This window comes from Mytilus californianus, unplaced genomic scaffold (genome assembly GCF_021869535.1).
Source record: "Mytilus californianus isolate M0D057914Y unplaced genomic scaffold, xbMytCali1.0.p SCAF_12, whole genome shotgun sequence".
NCBI lineage: Eukaryota > Metazoa > Mollusca > Bivalvia > Mytilida > Mytilidae > Mytilus > Mytilus californianus.
Genome location: NW_026262604.1, coordinates 61,033,942 through 61,042,321, shown reverse-complemented (window position 1 = coordinate 61,042,321; position 8,380 = coordinate 61,033,942). Strand labels below are relative to the sequence as shown.

Below are 8,380 nucleotides of genomic sequence, written 5' to 3'. Positions count from 1 at the left end.
CTTGATGAATTGACTTTTTATTGACTTCGCGGCAAGCCCCGGGGCAATACATATAATACATTACAGGCATATTTATACAATATTATGATGACTCCGTTGACATTGCGTAGTTGAAATTCCTATTTTTAAGTAAAACATTTTTAACAATGATATTTTTGTCCCCATTATGCATTATTTTGTTTCCACTCTCTCTATCATGAATATTATCAGAAGTCCATTACTCGTGAGAGGTACTCACCGCTGTGGATAATAAACTAGGAATTGATAGTCATCAGCAAATTCATGTGATTTCTAGTGTAGTTATGTTAATATAATAACAGAGAAAAACGCGAAAATAATTGAAATTGAAAGAAAACCAAAAAAATAACGGATTTTAGAAAAAAAGGGGGCTAAAACATTTTTCCTGTCCCCAAGAACCTATACGTGAAACAGCAATCATCGCTATTCTAGTTAAAACACTAAAAGGATTTTAAAGGTATAAATAAACAAAAAACTTGATTTATTGTAAAGTATATTACCCGGAAGATTTGTGATTGCACCGGATTGGTCCAAGAAATGCACTCTTTTCACGCCGGATGTTTTTCCTGTATGTTAAACACGTGTTTTTAACGAGACAGAAGACAGGTTCAAGCTGTTTAAAACATTTTGGTTAGTATATTGAAGGATTTCATATAATATTCTCCTTTGTTTATTTATAAGATAATTAATAGTAAAACTGTCATCGTAAAGTTGTCGGCAAGGATTTGACTTACTATACAAATCCTTGTTGTCGGTCAAGTGGCTTACACTTTGTCCTAATTAATGACCTTAAGAAATTGAGGGTAGCATTTGAAAAGTTTTGATCTAACATTCCAGTGACATACTATCTCATTCATACAAGTATTAAGGACTAAGGCTTGCAAGGTTGATGTGTATAACTGTATCAGTAATAAATATTCACAAATTATGATCAGTGGCGGATTCAGGGAGGGGGATACCAGTTAACACCCCTTGCCTCTGGGTTTGATGACATTATTTTTAATCCCCTGCGACTGAAAATTAACGGGCATATTGTTTTTCCCCTGTCCATCCGTCCATCCTTCCATCCGTCCCATTATGGGTATAAATTATAGCTATTCCAGATTATTCAACTCCTCCTACAGTTTGAATGCTAGGACAGTCAGGGATATAACTCTATAGGGTTATTACAGAAAAATAACATACATTTGTTATTGTGGACTAAAAAATCAAAGAACTGTGATAACATATGTATGTTACATGTTTCAAAGGGACAATATACATCACTAGTTTAGTTAAAATGCATACAAGTTCTATTGATATTACTATTGTCTTTATGTATACCAGAGACATATAATACAAGAGATTCGCAACTCTGCGAAATCCCGTAATAACACACGGCCACTAGTTAAACCTCGCGAGATCTCCTTAGGTAATAAAGTCATTAATAAAAGTATTAAAAGTACTCGAAGTAAGGACGAATGTTTAAGCATAACATAAACTGTTTCAGTGTTAAATTTATCATAATTAATTAAATATAATTTGAGTACATATATAATTATTTATTTTAATGTAATTTTGATTTTAGATTTGTATTATTGAAAAAGAGACATAATTTGATATTGTATAAAAAAAAACTGATATTAAATAATTAACACTTGATAAATTGTGTCAGAGTTCATTTTATTTGATAGTTACATAATGGGTTTCTATTGAATATACACCTGTCTCGGAGACATAATTTCACAGTGTGACATGTATATTAGGTTTGAATTATTCGATGACCAGGTAAATCACGAACATGTTATAAATAATGAGTTTTAATTGACACCTTGTTAACAAGAAGTTGTCACACCACAGGTGTCCACACTCTTTCCAAAAATACAATTCACAAAATGTATAATTAATTAATATGGAAAAAAACTTAATTTATTTGTTAATTAATTGTTAATCATGATAGGCTTTGTTTTTTATTCTTGATATTTATAAATTATTAAAATTTTATTTATTTTTATATTCCTCATTTATTGGGCTTTCATTGAGTTTTTTTTCTGTAGGATTGTCGGTAAATGTTTGAATTCTAAGTGTTGTTTGACAGTTTTATCATATAGGCTTGCATTGAGTTGTTTTTTTAAATGATTGTCGGTAAATTTATGGTTTCTTCATGTTCGAAGTGTGTATTGAGAATTAATATTTAAGAAAATTACAATTAAATTCTCATTTGAATAAAGCTTCATTCATGTGCACGCAATATGGAAAATTCCGATTTTATTTCGTGGGATGACAATCTTAATAGTTACGACTTAGATATACTCCTAGTTGAATAAACTGATAACGAACTCTTTGTTGATAGTGAAAAGGACGAAAACATAAGCGAGGTGACCCACCAACAAAAACAATTGACAATACTGCATACATAGATGGATATGTGTGTCCTCGAAGCAACAAAAAATCTATAAAAAAACACAGGTCATACATCAAAGCAACACGGAAGACACTATTTAAAAAGTATTTTATAACCTTGTTTCCACGAGACAATCATTTGTAGTGGTTTTTGTCTTTTAATCATTTGTAGCGGTTTTTGTCTTTTTATTCTGGGGTAAAGAGATGGCAATTTAAAAGTAAGATTGTTTATGTGTATACATAAACAAATCCTTGGTGTAAATAAAATCTTTTATTATCATATATATATATATATAAAAGTCTAAATTGAAAACAACGTTCAAACCTATGATTGCGTTGGATAAAAACCGCAATTTTTATGCGTGTGCATGTAAAACAAATTTCTTGGTAGAGGGGTCTAAATACAGCACAAACAACAATTTCCAAAAGACCAAAAAAAGTGAAAAAGTCTATTTTAACAAAACGCATTTGACTTACAGGTCGAACAACTGATGTTCTTAAACCCTGCTGACTGCCATTGGCGATTGCCAAATAAATTGATCACCAGATCTAACAAAATGGATCTTAATATTAATTAAATACCAAACAGAAAACAATAAACTTGTGGAAAAGATGATATACCACAAACATATATATATATATATCTTTTGCAGTCACCATTGAAATGTCCTCAATACGATTTTAATTTAAAAATGAATTAGGTTCATGTTTTGAACGAGAAGCGTAGTCTGAAACGACAACAGATGCATATGAAGCTCATTCATAATATTACGACCAGCAGAAGGTTTCCTTTACTAGGAAAATTTTACTCCTTTTGTAAATTTACTGCATTCGTTCATCTTTGGCACCCTAAAAAGAAGAAAAAAACAATGACTTCAGAATAGGAGAAAATAAACAACTTTGCTATAAACAGAATGAAAAATGAATAAAATGTCTAACAAAATGCAGGCTATAAATTTCATAGTGCACAAAAAAGAAGGACTGATTTAAGGAAATTTGTCCATGAACAATTTCAATATTTAGCCAGTTTAATAAAAAATTTCGGGTATCAATCAGAAAAAATCGCCACATTGTTGGTTCAAATTTTACGAAAATAGTCTTATTTTCAGTCACGAAACAACATTTGGGAGTACTATTGGCCCATAAAATTATATATTTATTAGCATATTTTTCAAGTTTTAAGAAAAAAATTGGGAGATCAAATGGTTTCTACGGCAATAGGTGAAGTAAAATGGGCCGAGTTTTAACTTTGTTTGTATTTGATTAATCTCATCATTAGAACACATTTTATCAATAACAAATTATTAGAATTAGTTTTTTGTAACTTTTAAATATACTTGCATGCTTTAGCTGTGAAAGGTATCGGCATTATCCATTAGAAAAATCGTGAGGCGTAGAACCTTTTACACAACAATACGGGTTATTACCCATAAATCCATCGGATTAATCGGCTTTCCGGTGGCCACGTCATTTCATTGGCTGTTATATAGACTCTACTAGAGTTGCGAATCTCTTGTATTATATGTCTCTGTGTATACTTAACTATAGAAAGATATAACAGTTCATAGTTTGCCAATTTTGCATAGTACACCTATATGTTATTACAGAAAAAATATGCCTGTAATAACTAAAGGGTGTTATCACAGCTTCTCTATATCAGAGACATATATGTCTCTGTCTATATCACTCCAAAGCATTTTCTCAGACATACATCATGCTTAATTACAATGTATTTTAATTTATTGTAAGAAATAATGACCAGAGCATGTAATGAGGTTCTGCAAAAGCTTCCCAGTAATTCCCAAGTGTCTCCTATAATAAGTTACATTCCTTTAATAACTAAGCTATGTTATTACAGCTAAGTTTATCCCTTAAAAGCCTCGTCTCATTGATTTACCATGGTTAATCAAAAATGTATTAATTTAAATAAAAAATTAATTATCAAGGCTATGCATTTAGTTTCTGCGCAAAGTCTCAAGAGTTCCCTAGAACCCATTATAAATTAAAATATTTTTGATTTATTTTACAAATAACAAACATATGTTATTGCAGATTTAGAAAATTTAAGGAATAAAGAGTAGACAACTCATGAAAGTATCTGTAATAACACACGCAAGTTATTTTCTGTAATAACCCTATAAAGTTATATCTCTGACTGTAGTAAGTTTTCACTTTGCTGGCGGTTTGTACATATATTGAAGGTGTGCATGTGGTTAGGGTTTTGATTTTTATTAATATTTGCTCTTTTGGGAGATAGTTGAACTTTGTCATTTTTTGGATTATATACTTGCATAAGAAGTGCATAGTGTTTCCAGATAACTTCTCCTACAGTTAACCATAGACCTATATGCTCCCATGCACAACTTTGTGTATTTTAGAATAACACTTTGCATCTGCGGGGGCATTATTTGTGTCTCCCAGACTCAAAGAAAGTCCTACATTGACTTTGTTATAATACAGTTACTTCAGATTGGAGTGCGGGGGCATCACTTTGTCTAGTATGCTAGTTTTCGTTTAAAATAAAAAAATATTCTACTATCTATTGTTAAGTCAATCAAATCCAATTGAATAATGTTGTACATTTTAGGCACGCATATCATGCATATTATGTCATTATAGTTATGACACAAGAATCAGAAATTCTATTTTATAATAAGGTATAGGGCATCTCAAAGATCGACAATATTTAAGATGCCCCTATACCTTATTATGGACGATCTTTGAGATGCCCCGATACTTAATTATTGATGATCTTTGAGATGCCGCTATAGCTTATTATTGATAGAATTTCCCATTCCTGTGGTTATAACAATGTTTCCAGGGGAAATTCTGTTAGGCGGAACACTAATTATGTTGACAATCAGACGACATGCAATGTATTTTAAAAGATATCGATGAAATTATAGATCATTGAACTTGTTTTCAATTATATTAAGTTATCGACAAATTAAAAAGAATGGTGACAATTTTTGTTTGTTAAAAAATGATAAATTCTCTGTTTTTCATGGTTTGTGTGAATGGCTTTTTCAACAATTTCAGTGTCCAACGAAATATAACATTTGGTGTTCCAATTCAAGACATTGAAAGATACACATGTAGGTTTGATTACATGGATACAGAGGTATACAATCTAAAGAATACATCGAATATCAGAGAACACACTATGAACTTTATACAGTGGCGTAGCACCAGTTTAGCATATACAACTACAGACAGGATTTTACCCATTTAATCTTTATAAAAACCTAAACTGTACAATTTTTAACCTTTTAATTCTCATGAAAAATTAGTTTTGATCCAATAAAGTCAGACTTCCGGTGATGATATGCGATGATGTCATGTTCATTTTATCTCCTCATAATTCTCATACGAAAAAAATCATATTTCATAAGAATTAGTTCTACAACTCGGAATACATTTGTAGCATTTTTCATGTTACCGTTTTTTTTTCAAGCGACATGTTTATGGCCCAATTAACACCCTTCATGCCCTTGATGTTTGTTAATCTGTTTATTATTCAATCTCGGGTTAATCAATGTCATCACTTATGATGACCCATGTGCAACAATCATAATATTTACTTTACAATTTCCTTCAATCAAGAAAATTTATAGATGACTAAACTTTTTTCCAAAAGCAATTTATTCAGACCTTCTTATAATAATAATAAAAAAATAGTCTATGTAAAGTTCTGTTATACATTGAAGTAAAAAGCTTGATTTTATTAAAATTCTTAAACCATTATTATCAGTAAGAGTTTTAGCGTAGAAAAGATAAACCTCTTGTTTCATCATAATGTTATGATCTGTTATGATATGAAGATTAAGAATGCAAAGTCATTTTGACAATGCACTAATGCATTGAAATTCCTGTTAAGTAATGGATGCATGCATACATCACACTTTGACACTAAAACATATATTGTTTATAAATTGAAGTAGAGAAAAAATATATTGGAACTGCATTCTTGTCTTTACTGAAAAGATAAGATGATAAAAGACTTTTAATCCATGGATTACCAATCATTGAATTGACTTGCAGACTATGTTTTAAATTCAATTATATTTATTGTTAAAGTGTCAGTTTTAAAAAAGAGAGGCCAAAGATACCAAAGGGACATTCAAACTCATAAGTTGATAATAAACTGATAACACCATGGTGTTATACTGCCATAGGTCATGTAGGCTATAAATTTTACTTCATTGACAGCTTTATAACCTGTAAGGAGATTATCCAAGCATTGAGGTATATATCCATACAAGGAAATGATTTGAAATTTCAGTCTAGAATAACTTTAACAATTGTTCAACTTATTTAGACCCCAGTTAGATAGAGTCAGGTGATATTATAGGAATCCTCATGTCCGTCCATCACAATATTGGTTTCCAAATAATAAATTGATAATCTCTGTTTGAAATTGATTGAAATTTTAATGGAATGTTTTGGACCACTAAACCTATGCAGGTTAACTAGGAATTTATGGTATTCACTTCTACCGTTCCACAGAGTTATGATACTTGATAGTAAACATGGTAAATGGAGAACCCTTTATGAACTTGATTGAATTTTTAATGGAATGTTTTTGACCACAGATTAAGTTTGACTTTTGTCATTTTCACTTTTCCCATTCCAGATATGGTTCTTGATTGTTAGAAAAGTTCAAAATATTATGGTTTCTGAATACTATAGTAAAACGAGAACCAAATAATAAAATTGATTGAAATTTTAATGAAATGTTTTTGACCACCAGACACAGATTCAGTTACACTTTCGTCGTTTTCACTTTTACCATTCCAGAGTTATGGTACTTTACTGTTGGAAAAATTCAAATTTTGTGGTTTCTGAAAAAATGGAGACATTCTTTATGAAATTGGTTGAAATTTAATATATAACAGAATATTTTGGACAGCTTAATAAAATCATGATCTCTCAGTTACTGAGGGCAGGGGCATCTGTGATCACTAGATCACCTCTCTAGTTTGGTTTATTGATTTTAAGAGGAAACAACATGTACATGTGCTATATGGACGGGGACCTTATTATCCCCATTACTTCAATGCAATTTTGTCCAAATTGAGGGGCAGATTTTTTATCCCCTACATAATAAAGACTGGAAAATTTAAATTACTTTCTCATACTACAATGTACTAGTAGCCCCCTTCATGGTTTCTGGGAGAATTCTTGTAAGGTCATGACCAGCATTTAAGAGAGCAATAAGTACTGTTTTGAGTATTAATAGGGTCATTTTATTAACTTCCTGGTTAAAATCAAAAATAAAATTCGGACCATTTACTCAGACAAGCATCCACCCTTTACATTTCAGAATCACTGAAAATTTAACAGAAGTTGAAAGTTTAATGAATACCTTTTAGATATACTACAAATTTAAGCATCTTTTACATAATGTTCATCTCGGTACAATATCCCATTTAAAAGATGGTAGATTTATTAATGGACTTCATTCGTGGGTACTGGACTGGTATCCTGTAACTGGGATCCTATTCCGTATTGTAACATATCTGTAATAAAGATTAAAACTTTTGCCAGAGTAATGGCACTTGAATGGAAAGCTGTAGCCCGCCTCATGGTGCAGGATTTTACCACTGCGGTAAAGACCCAACAATTGGTGGCCTTGGGCTGTCTTCTGCTCTTTGGACGGGTTGTTGTCTCTTTGACACATTCCCATGCCAGTTTCCATTCTCCATTCTACTAAGTCAGTAAAATAGGTGCAACATATGGTGCATAATGAGCCAAAACAAAAAGTAGAAACTGATGCGTTGGTTTCAGAATTCCTTCATGCAACAAGTTGCGGAGGGTATAATGTTTTTGACCCGTCCGTCCGTCAGTCCTGTTTCTTGTCATCGCAACTCCTCTGAAACCAGACAACAGAATTTCAATTTTTTTTTCTTATACAATTTTTTTTCTTACTGTTATTTTATTTCTCCAGTGACAATGTGGGGACGTGGGGTATGTGAGCGCG

The 8,380-nt window shown here is 31.4% G+C and overlaps 1 protein-coding gene across 1 annotated transcript in view; it reads left to right on the top strand.

Moving 5' to 3' along the window:
* Positions 1–540: 540 nt before the first annotated feature.
* LOC127722150 (quinone oxidoreductase-like) overlaps positions 541–8,380 on the top strand; it is a 46,455-nt gene continuing 38,615 nt past the window's right edge. The window contains exon 1 of the mRNA XM_052229006.1: positions 541–648. The gene's annotated coding sequence lies outside the window, so the exon portion shown is untranslated. The remainder of the gene's footprint in view (positions 649–8,380) is intronic.